The sequence below is a fragment of the Pinus tabuliformis genome, chromosome Q (genome assembly GCF_031772625.1).
Source record: "Pinus tabuliformis cultivar Carrire ecotype Pingquan chromosome Q, CPIR1, whole genome shotgun sequence".
Classification (NCBI taxonomy): Eukaryota; Viridiplantae; Streptophyta; class Pinopsida; order Pinales; family Pinaceae; genus Pinus; species Pinus tabuliformis.
Window position 1 is genome coordinate 822,065,895 of NC_142296.1, and position 27,879 is coordinate 822,093,773.

The following is a 27,879-nucleotide window of genomic DNA, read 5'->3' on the forward strand; positions in this document are numbered from 1 at the left end:
TTCAAGTAAGGTATTAGTGTTTTAACTCATTTTTCAAGCATGTATTGTTCATTTCTAATGAGTTTGATGAAGCAATTGAACAGGAAGTACGACCATCGAAAGAAAAAAGTGTTAGCAGTGAAATCAAATAATCAATGACCATTATCACGAGCAGTTTTTATGCGAAGTTCAAGCTCGTTAAAAATTAAACTTAAGAAATGAGCAAATGTTTCCCCCCAAGTTTAAGCTCATTAAAAAATGAACCAATTTCTAGTAAATAACCATTGTGAATGCATTATCATCAGCTCTTGAGCCTTGGTCGTGTTCTCATCATCACCTCCACTCTATTTTAGCTAATCATTCGCCTCCATTTGATTGTTTACCCCTTTTGAGGAACAATTGCGAAAAGTGATTCTGTTAGCCATGCTTGTGACACTGCCGTGATTGGAAAATTCCAAACCCTACCTGGAATCAGCTGCTACCTGGAAATATCACTCATTCCTCAAGAGGCGAGTCTCCTTTAAGCTCTTTTCATCTGACTCGTAAAATATGAAAACATTGCCAAGAAGTTGGCCTCTCCAGCTCGTTAAAGCTACCGGGAGTGCTATCCCTCCTCTATATTTTAATATTTTTGGACTTGAGGGATTATTACACAAAACGATCGAGTGCTTGTCTTGTTCGGATCGTTAAAACTATCGAAAATTCATCCCCGTCGTATTATTTTATACCTTTTCAGACTTAAGGGATTACATGATGAAAAAGGATCACTGGAGTTTCCTTTTCGTCCCTTTTCAGACTCTCTAAAATTGAAAAAGGACCGAGTTGTCTTTGTCGTTAAACTCATTAAAACCAATAGCGACAAACTTGTCCATGCAGACAAGAACGAGTTTCACTGTCGCTAGGCTCGTTAAAACATAGCGACGGGTTTGCCCGAAGGGAAAATTATAGAACAAGCATATGTTATCCTCCTCAAGCTTGATAAAAATAAAGAGGTACTAGTCAGCAATGACTGGGGAAAAATTGGGAAGAAAACTTGAAGAAACTTTATTGGTAGCGAGTCGCTCTTGAACATGACACTTTCACTCCATCACCATGATTGAGTCGGGTTGGGTTATTCCATTCACCGGTCATATTACCATTGGTCCACCGTACCATCCATCTTTGGGGTTAACGCTACCAATCCATTTCAGTGTCACCGATATGTTCAAGAGAAGTCGATCAGAGAATTCACCAACCCATCTTATGTCTCATCCGCTGCAATACCTTTACGTTTCATTATTTCATGACCGCCACCCTGAACCCTATATCATCAGATCGTTTTCACCTCCAAAAGTCATTTTCTCCATTCCGTGTCGTAGATGTGGGATTCATTAAGGCCCTCCTATGACGGGTCACTTCTTGTCGACATCAGCTCATTATCCAAGAAGTCGACCTAGGAACAACCCTTTCAGTACTTTGAAGCTTGCATGCCTCAATGGCAAGTTTCTCACTTTCGGCGACAGGTTTACATCAATGGCCTTCGACTGAGAGATTTTGCGTGGTGTTCGACGCCAAGTCCCATTTTCACACCATGCGAATTGTATTGTCGTACCTTGAGGGTCATCATCATTATCGATGATTCCTCTCGCGCCTGTTAACAACTTACATCATTGGCTGGTAATCAGGCAATGTCTTTCCATGTTCGACTCCAGAACATTTTTCACATGGATCGACTTGTACTTTGGGCGAAGATTGGATGAGTTTGAAGACCCCGGATCTAGTTTCATCCATCCAGGCTGCGATATATTCAGGAAAATAAAGACATCAAATGTACATCATTGCTACACAGATGATCATATGAATCAAAGGATGATGGCTCTATCAGAATCATTAGTCTGCCACACAGACGGTTGTCTGTCCTATGTACATGAAAATGAATTTATAAAGTTGAGCATGGGAATGCCTGCCCTAGCTAGATCATGAAAATGTTATGAAGATAACGTATTGTATTGTATCTTATTACAGGTCGCCTTCCAGTTCGAAAAACCTCGGATCCCCATGATAAGGCATTTCACCCGACATCAAAAGATTAACGACCTCATGCTTTAGGGGGCAACTGTTATAGACATTTTTGGGCACTGCAGCACCAATCATATATGTCCATAAACCAAGGGCTTCTGAGTCCCTAAAAGTGTTGTTTCATGCCCTAAAGGAACAAGGTCAGCTGATTACATCATCTCCCAGAAGTTCTCCATAGAAAACTGCTCAGAACTAGTCAAAACTGGACCATATAGGTTGCTCAGTGCTAAGGGTGTGATGCATCTCACCTACCCAGTGTAAAAGATGCAATGCATACTGGAAAGCCCTTCTGTAGGGTGCAATGGGCGAGAATGGACAAATGGCAGAGACAGTTTGCGAGGTGGATGATCATGGAATCTTCCAGAAACTTCTCCTGTGACACTTGCCTCTCTGAATTCGCCCAGGGATGAGTAAGAGATCATCAATCTCCAAGTGGAATAAAGAACTATCATAGAGAAGACACTAATCAAAATCCCAGAAGCTGACTCACCTCCCTGCAATCATCTATATATGGATCCCTCATCCCAGAGATCCAAAGGCTGGAATTTTGTATCTTGTAAGGAAGTGTTGTTGGTTTCCTGGTGGAATATCATAGTGTTGGGTGATCTAAGCTTTTCATGAGGTGAAGAAGGGCTTTCATGCTGGGAGGATGATGCTAGGTCAGATCAATGGGTTGTAATCCTCTCTTCTAATCTTCAAATCAATAAAGCTATTCAAATTTTCCTCCACATTCTTGTATGTCTGATAGTATATGCATTTGTGTGGTCAATATATATCTAGTCCTATATTGCTTATGATTGTAGACCTCTGCACTTTGAAGGTATTATGCTACTTTGACTTTACAGATACTCTTTGAAGCGGAGTGGTCGAGGGAGAAGCGGCAAATACCTGTCGGTGAGGAGAAGGAACAAGCAAACAACTGAGCGAAAGATCGAGGTTGGTATTCTTTGATCCTCTCCTATCTATTTCTCATAAAGGAAAATGAAAGTAACTTTAATCTGTTTGTTTCTAAGATAGCTACCCGTCTTAGTGGGACTAGAAGCTCTGCATAGACACTAGATTTCTCGATAACAGATGGGGGTAAAAGTATAAACTTTCATTGGAATTTTTCTTACTTCTTACACCATCCCTGACTCTTAAGGAGTAAATGAGCCTCCCTCTTTTTACAATAAAAGCATCAAAATATGAAAATACAATAAAAATAAGATAGGGTGTCTCATCACTAGACAACCTACCATGATCATAAGGATGTAACAGGTGACATTCCATGTTGGCCACCAAACCAAGGTAATGACCTTCTTGATAATTAAAACTGTAAGAAGGACAGGGTGTCTCATCATGAGCCAGCCTAACCACTTTTTTATATCTTGGTGAATGGCACTATGATTATATGGTCACCATGCCAGCATAGTGGTCTCTTTATGACAAGAAAAGAAAGAATAATATACATGATGAAAGGAGGACTTTGAATCATTTGTGGGGTTAAAATGCAACCCTGTCAAGGCTATGAACACCTACTGGCAGTAGTGGCTCTGGTTGTGGTATCGGAGTATTATATTACACTGCTAAATGCTCTCTATTCTATTACCACCTATGAATTTGTTTCTAAAGGAAATTTCCCATTTGAACAACATTCATGGTAACTTATGTTATATATTCATTATATTATATTTGTCCAATCACTTCATGAAACTCATTAATACTTACCGCCAATTATGCGTTTGTTACTAATACCACTTAAGGTGAAAATATTTTGACATAATGATTTAAATATCTATTTTTTATTTTTCGGCCATTTTACCTCTGATACGTGTATTGATTTAATTGCTTTGTCATAAGTCGTGCCACTTTTATGGATTGGTTGCCTACATTTATGAACTACCAATTCTTTCTCTTTATTTTCACATGCTTGGTGGACGTGGACGCCTTTTTCTCATTGGAAGGGGGATGGTCTGCGTATGAACAACATGTGTGACAATTATGGATAATTGAATGATAATTATTAAATTGATTTATGGGTAAAGGACTGCATGATGAGCGTATATGTGTAATAAATATCAAAGTATTTCTGATTGGAGAAAGGACACCGACCATTATGGAAGTCATGCAGATCGATTATAAGCATGCATCAAATATTGTTGACGAGACAAATGACTTGACTGTATATGTTGTTAATTACCAAAAAAACGTCATTTTCCCATTAATTGCTTTAACGTTCTTTGCTGCTGTTCTAAACTACGAAAGTTCAAGAGAAGTGCATGTGAGTGAACCAGTCACAGCAAAACAGAAGGAGGTAGAGCTATCCGAAATGAACCCACAGTTCTCATGGTATCATATCAGTGTCGTGCAATTATCGAGCGCACTGGCTAGATGCAATATCTGAATAAATTGCAGGGATTTCACAAAGAAATGACACTTGAATTCCTACAGAATTTGCAGAATGGCAGCACCAAAGTAAGAGGCAGGGAGACAATGGTCTCTAAAGTGGTCATAGCTGAAGTCACTGGACTTACGTCTGATGAAAAAAGATGGAAAGACAAACATGTCCTTCTGCACAATGTGGTCGCAGTGTTCCAGGACCTAGGCGAGAAATTGGTACGAACAGGGAAAGGGATTCACCCTTCAACGTTAAGACAACCATGGAAGGAATTGGGAGTCATTGTGCAACGGTACATCACATGCGATGGTCGTTAGGATGTGGTAAATCCCCGCCAACTTAAATTGTTAGCCATCCTAAAACATAAAATTTTAGTTAATTTTTTGTTTTATTTGAATTCCCTATTGCATGATGTCGCTCGTCAAATTAGGAAAGCTAAGGACCTAAACATAGTCATCAGTCATAATGGACTGATCAAATTGATTATCATTTATGGCCTGACCTAGTAGCAACTAACCTAGGACAATATTGTAAATCCTACTCTGGCCCCACCTCTAGAAAACCCAACAATAGAACAACAAGGGCCAAGAACCCTAGGTCCGAAAAGGACACTGAAAAGAAAAAAATCCTTTGTGCCCTTAAACCCAACATAACATAGTCGCTCTGTGTGGGTGAAGTCCTAGTGGCATACCCCAATTCAAACAAATGAGTTTGGGCCATCTCACAATGTCCAAAAAATTCCCCTTTGCAAGACTATGAGGAAGAGGTGGCCAGGGTATTGGAAAACATGGGGATATTTGGTGAGGGAAGAGAACTATCTGAGAATTTTGAAGGACATAATTGTACCCCCAACCAGTCTGCCTCTGCTGACAGCCCTGGTTATGATCAAACCATGCCATTTACTAATTTCTTGGAAGAATAGAGGGAACTAGTCCCTTCTATGGAAAAACCCTCTGAAGCCGAGGTGCATGAAGAGGAAGCCATTAGAGATGAAAATTAGGAAACAAATATTAGTCCAGTGGACTCCCCCAACTGAAGAAAATCCTGCAGATGAAACCATGGGAGATGAAAATCAACCAGGCAATATTATATTTTTTAAGTCCCTTGAGGACGAGGCCTACCAAGAAGAAAACCTGGAGAATGATAACTGCTAAGGAGACACCATTTTATTGGGGTCTCCTGAGAGACAAATTCATGATGAAGAAGAGTTATAAGGTGAAGCTCCATCAGGATATAAAGTTCCAATTGAAACTCTCCTTGATCCTGACACTATACCGCCTCAGCATGAACTTGAGGAAAATGAAGTTGCACCACCACCAGTTGGAAGTCCCAGAATAAATAATTCCTACAAGGACAGGCTCATAAAAATTCTTAAAAAATATAGAAAACATAAGAGAATAATTGGGCAGCTAAGACAATCGTTAAAAGAAGCAATCAGATCCAGAAAATTGAAAGTAGAAATGGAGACCACAAGAACACAAAAAGAACATTGTTCTGGAAAAGATGTTGAAACCAAAACTGAGATTCTTTTGGTATGTTCAAATGAAACTTAGACAGAGCCATGTCTTGTAGAGGACACTGAAATGCAGACTGAAGACCCCTGTGTTTAAGAAAGCATCCCAATTGATTTTTGCATAATTCAAGAAGCAGCCAAGGCTGCTGTCTAAACTGAGCCTATGGAGACACAAGATAATGAATCCCAAATAGAGGAGACACCTACTTACATTCCCTTAGTAAGGGAGGCATTTATTATGAGACTACAGAATGAACTACTGAAGGTTCAGCAGGAATTAACTTAACACAAAGAGGAAGTAGTGCCCCTACGTATACATCAAGAATTAAGGAAAAAGTTTGAGGCAATTACAACTACCGAGGATGCAACCTTCGATTAGTACATGGATGAGCATAAAAAGGTTGAGAAAACACATGAAAAATTACAAAAGGCTAAAGAGAAGTTGGAGACTATTTGCTCTCTTTATTTAGACACCTTGTCATGCCGAGCTCCTACTACAAACTATGAATTATTCCTCTTGGAAAGGTACCTCCTGCTGAAAATCAAAGCTGTTAAGGTTGGAAAGTCTGTGGAAATCAAGACTACCCCAAACTTTGTCAAGTGCTTCAGAGAGCAGAATGAGTAGGCACAACACCTCCTATGTGAACTTTACATGCACAATTTCTTTTTGGAAGATGATAAAGACAACAACCCTGGCCCCTTTATAGGGGATTTCCAATTCCATGCATTTCTTTCTTTTGCTACTAACCAACTCAAGTGGGAAAAGGCTCACAATACTTTTAGAAAGTGTGAATATGGCATCGACCTATGGGTTAGGGAGGAACCTACAAGACCCCTACATCTCTCTGTTAGGCATAAGCAATTTATGAAGCCAGCTGGTGTTGTGGGCCAATTAGGGCCATTCCACATAGATATTATACAAGCTGGAAATGAGTACTTCTAAGAGATCAAGGATGAAGCCTTGTCTGTAGCCAGACAAAGGTGGGAAGTCTCCAGCAATACTGTGAGAAATCGAGAACCATTTGGATACCAAAACTTTAAAGTTGCCTCCTCTTGTTTCCATAAATATAGTAACATGGTCTTAACCATGGGGCCTGAAAGGATAGGTTATACGTATATAACCCCAATCATATGGCATCCTCCAAATAAGTATCACAGTGACTACAACTTGAAGAATCAAGAAGTAAACCATGGTTTCGATGTACTTAAGAAGAAAAATGGCTTTAGAGTTTATAAGGAGGAGGTATACCCTGCCTATTCCCTAATCCAACTATACCTAAACCATTTAATTGCATGAGGACATGCAACAAGGTAAGCTGGGGAATATGTTGGGTCAAGAAAAAAATATGTTTTCTCCTTGGTAATAGCATTATTTAGCACTCATCGTCACATGATTATCTTTGTTTATGGATAAAAGTAGAGGAAATAACAACTAAAGTTGGGTAAAAGTAACCAGTAACAAATTAGTCGAATCTAAGCAGGAAAAAATGATTTTTAATATCTTTATGTATAGAAGATGCGAATTGGATGATAACTGTTCAATCGATAGAACATCAACATCTCATAAAGGAAAAAGACAGAGTTAGAGGCAAGGCAGGACAACAGAAGACCAGGCAGACCGATGCTATTTTATGACAGAATCAGATCGAGTATTGCAAAATCCTCAGGATCCCCTAATCCTGAGTATTCACTTTTATCTATTTACTTTTCTAATTGTTATATATAAGGTCGAAAGGTAAACTGCATGACTAGTTCAAAAATTCACAGTTTATAATTATTCTTTTGGACATATAATATTGTTACTTTGGTGATGTTGTAACTCTGTTATTCGTTTTAATGAAGAATATTGCGTTTAAATCATAATTATATTATGAGTATCTTATAGCGAAGACTTCTAGCAACTCTGAGCCCAGTCAAGAGAAGATTTACTACTTTTCCTATGCTATAATATTTTCTATTTTATTCTTTATAATGTAAGTTAATATCATTTTGATTATCATGAGGATTGTCGATTTTGATTTTCTTTTGCTGTTCATTCGAGATTCAGATTTAGCCGTGTGTTATATATGAGTAATGCTTTTGGTTGGATTGGTTATGTTAGTTCCAAAATTAGATCACTGATTCATTCCAAGCAATGTTATCATAAATTTGAGAGATAGAATTGATCGCTTTCCACAATATAGTTATTTATTGTTTAGATATCATTTGTTGTTCTATTATCATTTTTTGTTCAATTATCAGTTGCTGTTCAATTGGGATTTACTATTCAATTATCATTTGCTATTCAATTACCATAGTTCTCTTTAATGATTGAGTGAGTTAGTTTCAATTCCATTTAAGACTGCCAAGTGTGATTCTTTACAGTTGTATTCACATTCATTTGCTTTCATGATAGGTTAAGCGGAATTACAAAGTATGTTATGAATTTCTTTCAGAGTTACTTCTTTCGGAATTGTTTGGATTGAGTTTGAAGAAGATAGTCATTAGCAATTGCAACAATTTATTATTAGTTAACCTTTGAATTCACTGCATATATATTGCTGACACTCTTGAAATAAAAAGACTTACCTTGGGTTGACAATTAATGTAGGAATTAAGATTGCCTATAAAAAGACATCTTAGTGCACCAACAATAGGAGCCCTAGTGAGTTTATTTTGAGTTGTAAATAATTAATTCAGTTTCACTGAGTTAAATTCAATTAAACTAGTTCCAACTGATGGAGGAACTAGGAGGAGGTAAAATAGTGAGGTTCTACTTCATGTCACTACAACAAAACCAGCGATTAGCGTCCCTTTTTACTTCTTTTTTTGCATCTAGAGCCCATTTTTGGTGCTATTTGCATCCATTTATCAAATATGGTGCAAAACTTGACACAAAATTTGCATCAAGTTTTGCACCAAATCTTACACCAAGTTTAGCACCAGGTATTGCAATAGGTTTTGCACCACGTTTTGCACCAAATTTTATGCCAAGTTTTGTGTCATCCCTTACACCAGGTTTTGTTCCAGGTTTTGCATCAAGTTTGGCACCTAATTTTGTTTGACGTACTTTTGCATCCTCATTTGCATCCACTTTTTGCACCTACACTTGCATCAACTTTTGCATCGACTTTTGCATCCTTTTTTAAATCATTTTTTGCATCCATTTTTTCATCCATTTGTGCATCCCTTTTGCGCCAAGTTTTACATCGAGTTTTGTGTCTAGTTTTGCATAAAATTTTGCATCTACTTTTGTTGCATCCACTTTTCCCTCTTGTTTGGCATCCATATTTACATCCTCTTTTGCATCTATTATTGTACCCACTATTGCATCTAATATTTTTGTGCCACAATTAGCGCCTAGTTTGGCACCTCCTTTTGCACCCACTTTTGATTATAATTTTGCATCCACGTTTGCATCCTCATTTGCGTCTAGGTTTTCATCAACTACTACATCTATTTTTGCATCCCTTTTTGTATCCAATTTTGGACCGGGATTTGCATCGGGTTTTGTGTCTCGTTTTGCATCATCTTTTGCATCGACTTCTATTGCATCCACTTTTGCACACAATTTTACATCCACTGTTGCACCCATTTTAAATTTCACTTTTTGCATCCCTTTTTACATCTTCATTTGCATCATACTTTGATTCTTTTTTTGCATCTATCATTACATCCACTTTTGTTATGCCACAATTTGCACCATGTTTTGCACTCACTGTTGTATCCATGTTTGCTTCCAATTTTGCATCCATGTTCACATCCTCCTTTGCATCAAATATTGCATCTATTTTTGCATCCACTTTTATATCAGGTTTATGCATTGGGTTTTGCATCTCATTTTGTATCTACTTTTGCATCTACTTACATTATATCCATTTTTTGCATCCAATTTTGTTTTGCCTGTTGCATCAATGTCCGCTTCCACTTTTACATCCATTTTTGCATCTTATTTTGCATATTTTTTGTCTATTGTTACATCCACTTTTGTTTCACCATATCTTACGCCTACCATTGCAACCACATTTGCTTCCACGTTTGCATCCACTTTTGTTTCATCCATTTTTGCATATACTTTTGTTTCCGTTGTTGCATCCACATTTGTTTCACCACAATTTGTGCCAAGTTTTACACCTACCATTGGACCCATGTTCACTTCCACTTTTGCCTTCATGGTTGCGTCCAAGTTTGCATTGACAACTGCATCTACTTTTGCATCCACTTTTGTGTCAGGTTTTTCATGTTGTTGTGCATCTACTTATGTTGTATCCACTTTTCATTCAATTTTACTTCTATTGTTGCCCCCATTTCTATGTTCGCTTTTGCATCCCTTTTCCAACACTCATCATATTTTCTGCATTGATGATATTCCTTATGGCATTGACAATTATGAACAATTGATGACAATGTCAATAATATTGACAATGATGAAAATGAAGATGATGGCGATGACATGAATTGTGATTATGATGATAAAGACGATAGTGGTTACAATGACAATGATGATGATGGCAATGATTATGATGATGACGATGCTAATGACGTTGGCGAATCTTCCCAATTTTAGATGTTGTCATTGTCATAATCATAAGCATTATCTTTGGTGTCATGATCATCATTTTCATCTAGGTCATCATCAAAAACAATAATGGCATGAATGATGATGATGCATGATTACAACAATGTCGATAGAAATTACATTAATGATGATGATGGGGATGATAAAAATGACAATGACAATGATAATGGTGGTGATGATGATCATCATCGATCATCTGTCAAAAATAGAGTTGTTATTTCTCTTACGTATATCAATGTGTCCTAAACAACCCTTTTCTAGCACTGATCACATTTTTTGGGTTGATGATATTTCTTACAACATCTACAATTATGAACAATTGCAAACAATGTCCATAATGATGATGATGATGGCATGAATGGTGATTATGATGATAATGTAATGATGGCAATAAAAATGACAAGGATGATGGTGATGATGATGACAATGATTATGATAATGAGAATGACCTTACAATCTTATGGATTCGTGAACAATTACTAGTTTGAATACCATCTTCTGGATACGTATTACTATCATTCTTCATGCATTACACTTCCATCGACATCTCTACTCTGAGTAGTGGATGGCATGTCATCAATGTATGCTAATTTCATCAATTCCTCAAATTTTTCACGTGGTAGTGCTCTCTTCAATGCTTCTCTTCTTCTCCTAGTATGGTTTAAAGGATGAATTGGATCATCTCGTTGAATTCTTAATGGTCTAGTTGGATCTTGATCATTAATAGGTGTATCATCAAATGCAACCATTATTTAATGTTAGATAGCAATTACTGTATAGAACATGGATCCATTTCAAAGATATACACAATAAATTACTCAACAAAACAACATTATACATGTATACAATAAATTAAAAATATTATTTTTGAACACATTATTTAAAAAACAAGCCACATTAATTTCATATTCTTAGATTTTCTACCTTAGGAACATCCAAAAGCAACAATTGTCTCAAATTATTCATCTATGCATGTAGTATCATCATGACCAACCTCTTGTTCATTGTGTTGATTTTCTATTTCATTTACAAACTCTATTGTCATATCCTCTTCCACCCATTTCTTTTTGCGTGATTTAATTGTACGGCATAGGCCACGTCCATATGCAGGTATTTGTATTGGTCTATCAAAATGATTAAACTCCTCATTTGTTCTGATTCCATTGCCAACCTAAAATAATTGATACATGCATTATTTTTTCCAAGGTTAGAGATTAGACTATATGATGTACTTATATCGTCCATTAATTTATAACTAAACTTATTTATAACACCCACAAAGTATAACAATTGTATCAAAGTATTCATTCCATGTATTATCATCATGACTAACCTCTTGTTCATTCCCAACTTTGGTTGAAGATTAAGATGTCATCTAAATACACCACCACAAATGCATTGGTGAAGGGTCACAAGATGTCATCCATCAACTTCATGAAGGTTGCAGTAACATTCGTCAACTTGAAAGGCATGACCAACCATTCGAAAAGTCCCTCCTTGGATTTGAAGGCAGTCTTCCACACATCAGAATTAACCAAACTTCAATTTAATATTGCTGGAATATTTGGCCCCCTTGAGCTGGTCCAGAAGGTCATCAATCCCATGGGATTGGGTACCTATTATAGACAATGATTTTGTTTGGCACCCGATAGTCAATATAGAGTCTCCAGGTCCCATCCTTCTTATGTACCAATACAATCAGACTCCCACAGGGTGATGAGCTTTTCCTAATGTGCCCTTTCTGCAACAACTCCTGAATTTGCCTCTTGATCTCATTCTTCTCCAGAACACAACGTCGATATATTGATCCATTGGGAATGACGCGCTTGGGGTCAGATCGATGGAGTGCTTGACCTGACAATGGAGAGGTGCCCCCGCAGGTGAGGTGAAAATGTCCTTGTACTCCTCCATGACCTTGTCCATCTGCTACTACTGTGCGGAGGAGCCATGTTTGGAATTTTTGGCCACAATCTTCTTCTTGTCCTGAGGGTGAATCATAAGGAAAACAAATTTCCTAGTCTGTGAAATGATCTTACTACATTTCTTTGCAGAGATCAAATAGATGGTGGTAGGCGGGGCTACTCGAGCTAAAGGAGTTGGAGACTTTTGGCTAGTCTAGAGAATATCACAAAACAGCTCCTAAACTTCAATGCACTCGCTTTCCAACACATACTAAGAAAGGGCAACAAGTTGGTAAACATGCTTGCCAATGAAGGGCTCAACTTCACTTTAGAGGTCATGGAATCTCTATGGGAACAAATTTTTGTTGCTCAATGGAAGCATGAATGTCAGGACATTGTTGAACAAGACAAAGTTCCCTAAGGTGGGTGCACAACATTAATTTTCCTGATTGACCATGATCTATAGTAATCATATGAGAGGGAGGCAAGATGCCCACACCTAGCAACCTGCATGGCATATCTGCCACCACCATCACAATTCTCAGTAGAGGATGATATTTATGGTATTAGAGGCATTTGTACGAAAGGAGGTGGGCTACTATCATTTCGTAGATCTCACACTCTTCGAATCGAGCACACATTCATGGTTTTGTGTAGGTGAGTACACCACTGTCATTTAAAGAAGCAAAGCATATCATGTTGGATCATTAAGAGAAAAATACAGCCAATTCTTGAAGCCTTTAAAATAGGGCATATGGTCATGGGGTCCTGCAACACTCCATCAATGACTCTAGCTTGCAAGCGCCATGTAATCCCCGACGTTTGCACTTGCAATCAACCCCTTAGGATCTCCACTTTCGGTTATCATCCATGCCTCTCCTTTACAAGGATCTCTATCAATCAAGTTTGGTCTTCTCCTTTACTCCCCTTGCAACTCACTTCAAGATTGGTTCTTTTCCACAACCTCTCTTCTTGCTCCGATTTGGAATTTCGGATCTTGTCTCTCTGTCCCCATGCTTGGATTTATTTTTGTTGCAGGTTTCCTCACCTGAGCCTCCTCACAATTTTAACCCCCCCCCCACTTTCAGTTAGAAAGGTTAACCTCTATCTAGTTTAGTTTTACCCACCATCGACTTGTTCCTCTTTTTAATCGACTTTCTGTCGCCCCTACCTCTCACTCAGTCATGGTTCGATGTTGCACCACCATCTCCACAGAGGCAGAACATAGGGGCAGATCGAGTCAACTCCCCTCTCCTACTCCTCCCTCCCTACATGCCTCCCATGCTCAGGATTCCACCGGAGCCATCGTGGACCATTATCAACGTCTCGTTCTTGAGGTCATGTAGTGAGCTATCGCTTACATCAAAGGGTAAGTTCGCTAGGCTAGAAGATACATGCCAAATCATCACGTGGAGCGAGAAACACAAGATTATATTCATGATAACAGAAACTCCACCAGGGCGAGGGCCTCCGCTTAAGAATATTAACCTGTAATGGCATACTGAGACACTCATGGGCCGGGTACTTACTGACAGGGTTGACACCTAACAAGAGCTCCTTATTTGATGTTAGAACTCCTGGACAGAATGAACAACATGGAGAACATGCTGAATGACATGGATGACAACCTCAACCAAATTCTATCTACTACCCAGCCTCCATCAACCACAGGAGATGACTCTCACCCTCGAGCTCATACTTAACACCCTGTAGAATGACAACTCAAGTGCAACTCTAGGAAAAATGATAACTCTCTCTATACCGTCTCTATTCTTCTACTTGTTTCAGAATGTATTTTGGTCTCTTAGTTTATGTAATTTTGTCTATGTATATCCTTGTTTTTGGTTTAAATTCCCAGACTCTCAGGTCAGAAAGAATGCGAGCAATATGAAAATTTTGTTTATGTGCTATTGCTTTGACCTCCCTAACGATAGACCAAACCAATCCATCTATGTTATAATCACGTTTTTTCTCGCAGTAATATAATCTAAATCCTCTAATCTTATAGAAATATGTCATTATTAGCTCAAGGCTGAACTCTTATGGGATTAATACCCTTACTTACCGGATTTTATTTTAAAATAATCGTTTATCTAACTTACTTGCTACATTAACCCAACTACCTTGTTATTTACTGTGCTAAACGCATGAAATAACTCCATTCTTTCAAACAATTCTATCTCTTTATTTATCCTGTAAACTATTTATAACAACATTCTTTAACCCTACCTTATACCTTTATAAAAAGATTTAATTATCATTATAAATCTCCATCAACAATTATATTTTTATAATATCTTTCCTCAATGATCTTATTACCTTGAAATAAAAATTAAAAACTATCCTAATCCCTAAATATAAACCTTTCCCTTTCCCTAGAATGGAAAATGGTCCTTCGCACTCTTATAACCCCTAAAAACATATTCTTTTAAAATATATAGCTATCTCAATTATCACTCCCTTTTAAAAAACACCCTAACATCATATTCACCACTTTTAAAGATTCTCTGCAAAGATTCACCACTTTCGAGGATTCCTTGGGATTGGACTATTCGACATACATAACAAACAACTAAAATGGTCCAATATCAATCAAAATATCCACAATATGACATATTCCATAAATAACTAACACCCCTGAAAAAAAAAAAAAAACACTTTCCTTTTAAACACACCGAGATTTGCAATGTTTAAATACATTGTAAACTAGTCTGACCCCTAACCAGAGTTTGATAAAAATCTCCTAATATTATTAAATTTATTTTAAAAAATAAAATAAAAAATATCTCTATTTTATAATAACTTAATTAACATTTGACCAACTGAAAATTTCGATCACATGATGTTCCATTCCCGAACCTCGTCCCCCCAAAAGAGGGATTTCTATCACGAGCTGTCTGATTGTCAATAACTAGCATTTGCACCACATGTTGCAAAGGAAACGCCGTAAGGCAATGGCATAATAAATAATTGCGTAGAAGAAAAAGTCAAAATTTTATGCAATTTTGTTTCTTTATTAGTTTTTATTTTTATGTTATGTTTTAAGGGGACCTGGGATTTAAGGTTTGATTCATGAGCCTATTTAATGTAGAACTTCATTTCTCTGTATGTATGTATATATGTATATGCTAATACTCTTCTGATAAGGTAAAAGGTGAAGCAAATATATCATACATTTTCTCCATTTATTATAGAGCTCTTGAGCTTATATTTGGAGCCACTGAGTATACTTCTGCTATTGATATTTGGTCCATGGGTTGAGTTGTGTCTTGGTTGACCTACTTCTTGGTCAGGTAAGTGGGTTTTCAGCTTCAGAGTACAGTCTTACCTCTGCATATCATGCATGAATACCGAATTTGCAGTTTGTAATATTCTCAATGACATCATTCTTACATATATTTGAGGAAATTTTACCAAATTTGTACCAAAAGACGGTGTAGCATGCTGATCATTCTCACCACGCAGAAAACTTGCAATCGTGTTTGTGTGTTATATCAAGTAAGGTATTATAGGCACACACAGATTTCTGATTTTCCTTTTCCCTTTACAGGCTCTCTTAAGCTCCCACCAGGATCAGATTTCATCCTTAGCTATCACTACCCAGTCTGTGGGGTGGCCCAAAAGGTCTTTTGATCATTAGTGTGAAAGCTACATACAGTTTGACAAAGATACGTAAATTACTGTTATCAAACTCTGGGAATTTAGGATTTTATTTTTCATGCAGTTGGAAAGGTTTCTTTGTGAATGTTCAGTAATATGGTTAAACTATTAATAGTCATACTTCAAAAAATCACTTCTGAACGGTCCAAGTAGTGACCTACTAAATCAGGAATAAAAGGCCCAATTCAACTTCAATTCAACATCAATGCATGAATAACTACACTGTTGCAGTAAGTTATGTAAGCCCAAATCTAAACCAATTATTTTCCCTGTATGTGTTATGCATAGAGCAATGCTTATTTCTCAGAAATGTCCAACGCTGTTGCAGTAAGTTATGTAAGCCCAATTGTAAATGAATTATTTTCCTTGTATGCGTTATGCATAGAGAAATGCTTATTTCTCATGTCCAGTGAAAGTTTTGGTAGCATTAAAATCTCAATATTTTTGACCTATAATTAGATGAAAAAGTTCATATTAAGTGTCACCATCAATTAAAAAAAAAATATAACTGATTTATGTCTGCCCCTTCATATTTAATTAAGAAATTATAAAAGCAACATTTATTTCTCTACCCTACTTCATTTCCCTTTCATGCCTTTCATTGAAGAAAAGCTAATAGAAAAAAAATTGTGAATTACATAAAAGTTCAGTCAAGTTTGCAATCTTGATTTCCTTTTCATACATTTAGATTGAACAAAAGCTGGATAAAATAATTGATAAAACTTTAGCCATATATGTGATCCTGCACTAAAGTTCAGTGAATAATGCAATCCAGAACAGAGTTATCACCATTTGGTTCCTTTTGTGACACCAGTGGAAATGTCTCTACTTCATGCCAAAACTTCATGACAACAGCTGTTTTTTCTTTGCTTCTAGTACAGGTCCTTTGTCCAAAAAAAGTTTCCATGACCTGTCCCTTAAGCTACCAACGACTTAATTCAAAAGCTACAGCGGTATTCCAAAGCCTTTCCTGCATAGAACAAAGGCAGACATATAAAGTAATATAACACAAACATAAATAATGTTGTTATTTGCACAACACTGTGAAGGTATTTACATTTGGCTATAAACAAAGTCAAAAAATCAATAGAGAAAGCACAAAATCATTGCCATTGCATGAACCTGCATGAAATCATTAGCCATCCAAGACGTTTCCTCAAGAATAAAATCCCAATGAGATTTCCTTTGTGGAGGCTCCAGAAAAGGTTTTGAATTAGCAGATTCTGTGTTCTTTCTCAGTCTATAGCCTGCATGTCAGGCAAATTTGGCATTAAAACAGTATTTCACGGCATAGCTAACAATGCTGAGATAGAGTAGTCTCCTATAGAACGAATATATTAAATATCTATTAAAATTTTTGAAAGCATTTAACCATAAACCTCTATAATACTTTGATCAATTTGGCCTCTTCCAAAATGATATCTTCATGTGCTCTTTTTGCTGCAGCCGATAAGTTTGAATTCTTCTCCATTTCCAAAGGAAGAGCAACTCCTGGGTATTTACTATTTACTACTCATAATACCAGATAAGATGGTAACTTTTGATTGTGGAAGCATAGACATTTTTTGGAAACTAGATATGCCACCCGCTTGACTCTCAACCTCCTTTTCTAGTACAAAAGAGGAATTTTCATTCCTTTTACATCCTGAATATTTGTGATCTTCGGTGTTAGCGGGTAATCCTTCTTCAGTCTTTATCTTAACAGCGGTGACCCCTAAAAGTTTATCTTCATACATAGAATTGGCTCTGCTCCTCGTATGCAAATCCTTATAATGTGATGAAGATGTTTCCTTTGTATTGTCCAAAATTGTACTTTCTAGTAACCTCTCAGACATTGAATGTTTCTTACAGGCACATTCATTTAAGTCAGGTTTCTCATGTGTATGAGATGAATTAGTTCCTGATATGTTCAGTTTGCCAACATCAACTGCAGTTGTGGATGAACGATGTTGACTATTTTCCTGTTCAACATGTACATTCTCCTCATCTTCAATCAACCATCATACCTCCTATTCAGACTTGGTTCCAATACAATAGCATTCTGGACAAATTTATCTATACCCACTTTATCATTTTCTTGGCATGAAGTTTGATATGTCTCTTCACTAACCACCATCGATGCTGCAACATTTCTTGGAACTGCGTCTTGAGCCACATTGACCTCTTTAGGATGCTGATGGCTTTGGATATTGTCAGAACTTATATCAACCTTAATGCCAATATGATTTCCTTCATTGTGGATATATGGTAGCATCCCTATGAGTGTCCTGCCTCTGTAGCCCACCCAAATCAGTTCCCAAATGGTTTTCATGCATAAGTGCTTCTCGCATTCCATTCTTATTGAAGGGCGTGGACTTTGAAATATTGGTTGATGAAATATTACAATTTTTGTCTGCATGTATCTCAACCTCTGTATCTTTGACTTCTCCAAGGCCTTTTAAACCAGTGGGAAAATTTGGAGATCTATCACTAATAATGACTTTAACATTATCCTTTATTGAGGAGTGTCCAGTATAACGATTTGATTTATGCCTATTTCTTCTTGCATATAGCCTTTAGCTCCCATGCGTACACCCCCCCCCCCCCCCTAAGTATTTTGATTCTTTTAAATGTGTTTGAATCCGACTTCCATCCAGCTGTGATGTCTGCTTTCCTGTGCAACATGTCCTTTCCCATCACAACATGATGTGATTCTTTCATCATCCACGACTTCTGTATCACCAACAAAATTGCCTGCTGTGTTTAATTAGTTGCCAAGAAAAGTCCCAGGTCTTCTATTGCTTTCGGAAAAATCTCCAATTGGTAAGGCATTCAAAGAAAAGCTACCTTTTGATTCACTGCAAAGTATCATTGAATGGTTTATTGGCTACCATAAGAGTTTATGTAACTAAGTATTGGTTGTGCTCCATCACAAAAGCAGAGATTTTGCAAATTCGTAGAGACAATAAAAACAAAGCTAAGCAGGTGATAAGCCTGAAGAAAACCTTGTTAGGTACTACTCAGCCAGTGGATCCATCGGTGATGGAGACAGAAAACCAATAGAGTTTGTCTCTCCAAATTTGAAATCCGAAACCAATAGAGTTTGTCTCTCCAAATTTGAAATCCGAAAATTTTCCTCTTGAAAAGAATAAAACAAGATGTAAGCTACAGCAAAGCAAATAACCCTCACTAAGCATGGACTGTAAATTCAAGGGAAATGAATAAGAGATGAGACCTTCTCCAGTGATTCCATCTCCCGCCTCCGTTCTTCACGAACAAAAAACTCCTACCTGATTTCATGGTAATCATTTCTCTAGTGGATCAGTGAATAGAATAACACCGTTAAAAGAAAGCTTTGGGACTATAAAAATGGTATACAAACAAAATCACTGCTCACGAAGAGAAACCGAAGCTGTGGTGCTTGTATGAACAGTGGCGGGAGATGTGGTTATAACATTTCAGAACCAACTAAAACGTTTATTTGCTATTGTCCCGATGGCACCTCGCATACAGAGATATGCCCACCAATAGCATTGCTACTTTTCCTGAACCCCTTCTCCCAATTCGATTACGAGACCCAATGCTTAAATTATCACAATCTATAAAAATGTTTTAAATGTTCCCTCCATTCTGCACTCTTGAACCCATGGACATATGTGTATGTGTTTCCCTATATTGTCAAGTATTTCCCCTCTTTGCAAAAACTATCGATTTTGCTTTTACTCATAATAGTTGTTATGACCGCGTTGCAGGTCATAAAAACCGGCCCGCCATTGTAATAGGTAAATATAATTCTTCCTAGTATTCGGTATCTCCACGGTGATTTAGTACTGAATTTGTATCTTTCTTTTCATTATTTTATTCGGCGTTGGACACAGGATCACATTCATATCTATCTGCTCGTGTCACCACAGGTTGCTCCACTGGAGGAATTGCTTTGGTAGCAATAGCGGTACTGTTATTAGGGTATTGTCTGAAAAAAAGAAAAAGTTCTAGGAATTTATGCAAATATGAGAGAAAGGACATGGAAGCGTGTGTGCTTGGGCGTGAGACAGGCGATTTGCCAATATTCTCTTACGAAGCACTTCGCTAGTCAACAAATTGCTTCCACGAGGAGAACGAAATTGGTGTTGGAGGGCTCGGGTCGGTCTATCTGGGTAAGCTTAGCGACGGAAGAACTGTGGCGGTAAAGAGACTTTCTCATGATAACTCCAAGAGGGTCGATCAGTTTGATCAGTTCATCAATGAGGTTAAGATTTTTTCGACTTTGAATCATCCACACATTGTTCGGCTTTATGGCTGCACCCCTGCACACAACCCACAGCTGCTGCTCGTATACGAATTTTCCCCAAACAGAACTCTAGCTGATCATCTTCATGGCGATCGCAAAGACCCCAAGGGATTACCATGGAATACTCGCTTTAATATTGCTGTTCAAACTACGCAGGCCTTGGCTTTTCTTCACAGTGTTCATCCGCCTATATTGCATAGAGATGTGAAATCCTCAAACATTCTCTTGGGAGAAAATTTTATTGCCAAAGTGGCTGATTTTGGGCTTTGCAGACTTGTGCCTGTAGATGCCTCACATGTCACCACTTCTCCACAGGGCACACCAGGCTACCTTGATCCAGTGTATTATCAGTGCTATCAGCTGACAGAGAAATCCGATATGTACAGCTTCGGGGTCGTTTTGGTGGAGATCATTTCTGCCAGATTAGCAGTGGACACCAATCGGAAGACCAGGGAAATCAACCTTGCTACCATGGCAATAGCTAAGATTCAAGAAGGGGCTTTGCATGAGCTTGTGGATCCGCAGCTCAATATCGAAAAGAACCATGAGGCGAAGGCCATGGTATGTGCCGTTTCCGAATTAGCGTTCAGATGCCTGGCGTCAGAAAGAGATGACAGACCACACATGGAGCAAGTTGTTACTGAGCTTGAGGAAATCAGACATTTGTGTGTTGGCAGTTCAAATGGTCCAGGTGAATTAGAGGAAGGATACCTTTCCAACATCAAACAGCTGAGCACAGCGCCAATATCTCCCACCTCTGTTGAAGACACGTGGCGCACCAGAAGCTTCACTCCCAGGCAGTGCATAATTTCTCCCTTGGAACTTCGTATGCATAGTGTTTAATTTGCAGTTTTCAGATTTGGCGCACCAGAAGCTTCACTCCCAAGCAGTGCATAATTTCTTCCTTGGAACTTTGTATGCATAGTGTTTAATTTGCAGTTTTCAGATTTGCTCCAGAATCTGGCTTTCTGACCTTAACCCAGGATGTAAAAAGACCACAGGTAATTAACATTCCCGTCTAGCTGGACTGTATAATGGCCGGGAGGCATAACCGCATGCTATTAAGGTAGGGCAGAGAATAATGAGACTGGGTATATTAGAAATTGAACCAAACCTGTTTCATATTACATGCTGTTGGAGGAAATTTTTGTAGGATAGAAATATGGAGCCTCCCAATGTTATAATATAAACAACATTTGTTTGTATTTACATAAAAGTTTGGTCAAGTTTGCAATCACTGCTACCTGAGCTCTGCTTGAGTCATGTATCTCAACCTCTGTATCTTTGACTTCTCCAAGGCCCTTTAAACCAGTGGGCAAAGACCATTTACGTTGGTGTCACCATCAATTAAAAAAAATTATAACTGATTTATGTCGCCCCTTTCATATTTAATTAAGAAATTATAAAAGAAACATTTATCACCATTTGGTTCCTTTTGTGACACCAGTGGACTACTACCCTGCTGCAAAGGAGACATCACCCCTGCATGAGAGTGTCTCTACTTCATGCCAAAACTTCATGAATTTTATTGAAGACAAATGAGGAGATACTGTGGCAGAAACAGAGAGGAAGGTTTTGAATATTTTATCAGAGAATACAGGACAAGCTATATATGCTAAGATTCAAGATGGGCATGGGGGCTGTGAAATTTCTTATGTGGAATTAGGCAAAATCGCTTTAGCAGAACATAAAATTGCTATTGGAGAAATTAGGAGGGCTTCAATTATAGCCAAGGTTCCTACAATACCACATATTCCTACAATACCATGCTAGAATCCTCGGAAGAGCCCGCATGGTGAAGGAGATGGCACGCGTTTTAGATTTGATGCAAAAGCAACGTTGTAGGCTTAATTCCCAGACCTATTTAATAATTCTCCGCAACCTCGGAATAGCAGGTGGTTTGGAGCAAATTCCTTCAGCCCTGGAAAAGATGAAGAAATTTGGGCTTATGCTTAGTGACTTTGCTTACAATGGTCTTATAGGATTACTAATCAAATTAGGATTTCGGAAAGAAGCCGTGGTGGTGTACAGGAAGATGATTTCGGAAGGATTGTTGCCAAGCCTAAAATGTTATTCTGTACTAATGGGTGCCTGCGGAGAAATGGGAGATACAGGACAAGTGATGGGACTTCTGGCTGAAATGCGAAAATTTGGCTTGAGACCCAATGTGTACACCTTCACACTCTGCATAAAGATACACGGGAGAGTTGGCAAGGTCGATGAAGCATGGGGCCTGTGGAGACAAATGAAGGAGGAGGGCTGCAAACCGGATGTTGTGTTGTTCACCACATTAATGGATGCTCTCTGTAATGCAGGTAGATTGGATGAGGCGACAGCATTACTGAAATAGATGAGAAGCAACAAATGTAGTCCTGATTCTATCACATACAATACTTTGATAGATAAATATGGGGATTGTGGCCTTGTCGATGCTGCATGGGAGCTTTGGAAGGAGATGATAGCTGATGGATGTGCTCCAACTGTAGTTACCTTTACTACTATTATCAACGCCCTATGCACAGGTGGAAATACTGATGAGGCACTTGCAGTGTTGGATGAAATGGTGGAGAGAGGGAGTTCTCCCAATCTGTATACTTACAATTCGTTGATTGGAGGTCTTCTTAAGAATAACAGGTTGGAGGATGCACTGAAGTTTTTTCAGGTTATGCACAATAAAGGGTGTGATCCAACATCTTTAACCTACAGCTTATTCATCGATTATCATGGAAAGAATGGTGAGGCTGATGAAGCATATGACGTGTTTCTGCAGATGAAGAAAAAAGGAATTTCTCCAAATGTTGTTTCCTTCAATGTTTGTATAGATAGCCTCGGGAGGGTAGGAAGGATTAAAGAAGTGAATGAACTTTTTGAAGAAATGAAACGGACAGGTCTGTCCCCTGATGTAATCACGTATAATATCATGATATGCTGCTATGCCAAGGCAGGAAAAGTGGATGAAGCTATTGGGATGACCTTGAAGATGATAGAAAGTGGGTGTGAACCAGACACTGTCACTAACAATACTTTGATTGATATTCTTTACAAGGAAGACAGAACAGATGAGGCATGGGAGATGTTTCACAAAATGCAGCAGGTGAATCTTCCCCCCACTGTTATAACATATAATATTCTGGTAGATGGGCTTGGCAAAGATGGCAAGGTTAAGGAAGCAATAGAGCTATTTCAACGAATGAGGGAAAAGGGATGCCCACCAAATGTTATTACACACAATTAAATGTTGAATGGTCTCTGTAAGAATAAAGAGGTAGATATTGCTTTCAAGATAATGCAAGAGATGACAGAAAATGGGTGTTACCCTGATGAGATAACTTACAACATACTAATTTATGGTTTCATAAAAACAAATAGAATTGATGAAGCTTGCCAGCTCTTTGAAGATATGAAAAACAAATTTTCTCCAAACCTTGTAACTATGGGTACTGTTTTGCCAGGGCTTGCAAAAGCTGGGCAAATGGATTATGCTTTGAGAGTGTTCAAGGAGTTCTATGATGTGATGGGACTGCTTCCCGATGATGTTGCTTGTGCAGCCCTAATTGATGGCCTGGGCAGAGTGGGCAGGTTGGATGAGGCAATCTTGACCTATGAAGAAATGTTGGCTAAGGGTGGTAGTCAATACATATATGTGGTACGCTCTCTCATCAAATCCCTATGCAAAGCAGGAAGAGTGTTTGACGCTCACAGAGTATTTGAAGAATCAAAAGATCGAGGCGTTGCTCTTGACACTATTGTTGACAATACTCTTATTGATTGGTTATGTAAAGCCAACCATATGCATATTGCCTGGGATCTTTTCAAACAAATGAAGAAGTCAGGTTGTAATCCAAATGTTTACACTTACAACGCCTTCTTTGATGCTCTTGGAAAGGCTGGAAAGATGGATGATGCTTTCAAGCTTCTTGATGAGATGCGTGCTAGAGGATGCAAGATGAATACAGTAAACTACAACACCCTCATATCAGGTCTTGTGATGGCCGGTAGAGTGGATGAAGCCATAGATTTGTATGGTCATATGGTGAAGAGGGGATATCTTCTCTCCCCATCTACTTATGGTCCTCTTATTGATGGACTTGGTAAGGCAGGAAGAGTATTCTGAGGCCAATCACTTCTTTCAAGAAATGATTGAAAACGGGTGCAGGCCTAATTGTGCAGTTTACAATATTCTCATGAACGCCTTTGGGAAGGTAGGGGATGTAGATGAAGCTTGTCAGCTTTTCGAGAGAATGGTAGCAGAGGGCATAAAACCTGATGTAAAATCATACACTATTCTCATAGGCAGTCTTTGTATGGTTGATAGGGTAGATGAGGCTTTTCATTTCTTTGTAGAACTGAAGTCTAGTGGCTTGAAGCCTGATACAATTGTGTATAATATCATCATTGATGGACTGGGCACAGCTGAAAAGTTGGAGGAAGCATTTAAAGTTTTTGAGGAAATGAAGAACAGTGGTTCTATCCCAAACTTGTTTGCTTACAATTCCTTGATAGGTCACCTTGGAAAGGTTGGTATGATGGAGGAAGCAGGTGAGGTATATGCAGAACTCCTTTCTAGGGGTTATGAACCAAATGTTGCTACCTACAATGCACTAATTCGCACGTTTAGCATAGCAGGCAGAGTGGATCGTGCATATGCAATCTTTGAAGAGATGATGGCCAGCGGTTGTGAGCCAAATCCATTAACATATTCCAATCTACCAAATGAGTTTTGAAAGGTGACGAGGATGTTTTTATTTTTTCTCACTTTGATGCATTCTGGGTTTCCATCTATAGAGAAAAATATATGATTATCCTTAAGATTATTGGTCTTTTCTTCTACTGTGAAACAATTACATACCAAAATTGATTCTCAAAAGACTGGATCCTTTTATTTCTGGATCTCTCTGCTGTTTGCTGTTTTAACAGTTTCTTTCCTTGTTATCAAATTTCAGTGTTGGTGATGGTTTAACAGGATTATCAGTATGACTATCGTAAAAATGTTGGCAAATAGAGAAGGTTAAAGCCTTTCAAATAGTGTGGTGATGCAACATGTATACTCCCTTGAAGAAGGGTAAGTGTATGCTTGATCAATGTATTCGTTCAGATGGGCTGGTAATCATTTTCCTCAAATCTAGACCAAGAGACATTCCTTCCCATACTGTTTACTGTTGCTAAACTCTCATTGCCATTAGAGATTATAGAGACACTACTGTTAATGTGACAGAAAATTGACCTCCAGATTTTTTTGTTGTTGGAGAATTGCTTCACATATTATTGCACAGAACAAAGAGTTACAACATGCAAATATGGTTTATCTTTTTTCAGGTAATATGGACGGTAATAAACAAAAGGCTCTACCTTTTGAGATTGAATTTCATATAAATTTTGACTGGTAAATGTTATAATTTTGGCCTAGATTTACTTTTCTGACAGTGTAAAACTTGAAACATCACAAAGGGAAGTTAACAGTTCCATGTTCTCATATTTGGAAACGCTGCATTAGGTGGTTGGAACTTTGCCATATTAAGTCATGTCAAGAATGCTGTCACAGTCCTATGTAAACCTGCAGGAAGCTTATTTCCATGAAGCCATCTAGTACAGTTGCTAACCTCATTGAAGAGCGGAGGACTCTGGGGCATGTGATATGTTGGAAAGGGTGTAGATAGAGGGCTCTTCATAATTTGCTAGTGTGACGACTTGTACAGAACAGCCAGCAGATGATGACAGTACCATGATGACACACAATAAGCACTGAAATAATTGAAATTCTGAACAAACCAAAGAGTAGAGGTGGAAGCCATGGCTGCCAAAGAATAAAGCTAGGGAGATGGTAAAATGTTTTGTTATAAGAATGTCCATTCTTTTGACGATGAAATCATGAAAGGCATTGATCTCTAATTGATCACCATATGGCTGACTAGATTCATCAACAGGGATCTTGTCATAAATTATTTGTTCTTTCTACCTATGTCTTGTTTCTGCTGTGAATTAGCTTATGTTTTTACATTTTTATCTTCCTACCACATTGTATTCAAAACAAAGACTTATTGAAACGTGGGTTGGTATAGGTCTTCAATCTCCTACGAGCATAATCATTGCTTTTGGTGCTCTATCTCCTCGGTAAAAGCCAAAAGGTGGATTTTACTATAGAATACAAATAATCCTATTCTTGTTCACTATGAGGAGGACATACCATTTCTTGGGTCATGGAACAAGGATAACAAGTTTTACTTCTTTTGGAACTTTGCGATAATAATTTCTTTTCTTATTTTTTGGTCTACATATTTATCATTTAATTTGGTACTGCCATATTGATTTTATCATGCTTGTGTCACGACCTTGTCAGTAATTCACAGCAGTGTGACCTGGGTGCAGGTTGCAGGATATATGGGAGAGGAACAACTTGGCACTGCATTGGAGAATGCAGATGTTGTGATCATTCCTGCTGGTGTGCCTCGAAAACCTGGCATGACCCGTGATGATCTCTTCAACATCAATGCAGGGATTGTTAAATCTCTTTGCTCTGCAATTGCAAAATACTGCCCAGAGGTAAGTTGTCATGATTTATGATCTTCTTTGAAGTTTTTGTTTTCATGCGATTTTCTTATTGACTATTTCATAGGAATAAGCATGACGTTCATTGTAAGTTGCTTTGTCGAAGGCTTTGTATGTTTGAGATCTATAGAGATGGCAATATATACAAATACATATTTGCAAGAATCTTTAAGCAAGTTGTTGATCTAGATTTACATACTGTTCTTGTATATAATCAATTCTACTGGAGAGGTTAACGAAGCTTGAAGACTTCTTTGAGTCAAACGAATAGGTGATTGAGTCATTATTGACTCTTTATTTAGACAAATTGCAACTAACTTTTTCCCATAAGAAGGAAATACTAACTGAAATGAACTTAAGAGTAATTAGCTGTGTAGTCCAATGCAAGTTTGCAGCCACTGTTAAAGCCCTGTTATTCTTGTTTCTCCTCTTGTAGTTAGTAACTTAGCTTTTGGACTTTTGAGAAAATTGGCATATGAATATCAATATAAAAAATATCCTTGGTCTTCTATTTAACTGTGCACAAATCCACTTGATCACGAGGTATCCTCTATAACATTATATAGTACATACAATCAGTATGTACTACCATTAGTGTGGCAAGTTAATAGATAAAGAAGTATGTTTCACAATTATTTGTTTTGTTCATGTACTGGTGTGTGTGTAAAGTATGTATAGTATATTGTTACATATTATATAGATAGAGATATGGAGAGGGGGGAGAGTGTACTGGATAATGTTTTCCTTCTATCAGGAATGGTATATTTGGATTCAAGAAATCATCTAGAATTGGTTTTTATGGCATTGCTAAGGACTTGATATCCATGGCAGGCAATTGTAAATATGATCAGCAATCCTGTAAATTCTACTGTACCAATAGCTGCTGAGGTTTTTAAGAAGGCAGGGACCTATAATGAAAAGAAACTCTTTGGTGTTACTACTCTTGATGTTGTCCGCGCAAAGACGTTCTATGCTTCAAAAGCAGGAGTTCCTGTTGAAGGTGTTTAAAATTCTGGC

The 27,879-nt window shown here is 37.9% G+C and overlaps 2 pseudogenes; both read left to right on the forward strand.

Annotated features, from left to right (window-relative positions):
• The first annotated feature begins 20,035 nt into the window (after positions 1-20,035).
• On the forward strand, positions 20,036-26,261 carry LOC149222164 (uncharacterized; annotated as a pseudogene).
• Positions 26,262-26,694: 433 nt separating this feature from the next.
• LOC149222165 (malate dehydrogenase, mitochondrial pseudogene) lies at positions 26,695-27,870 on the forward strand (annotated as a pseudogene).
• Positions 27,871-27,879: the final 9 nt, after the last annotated feature.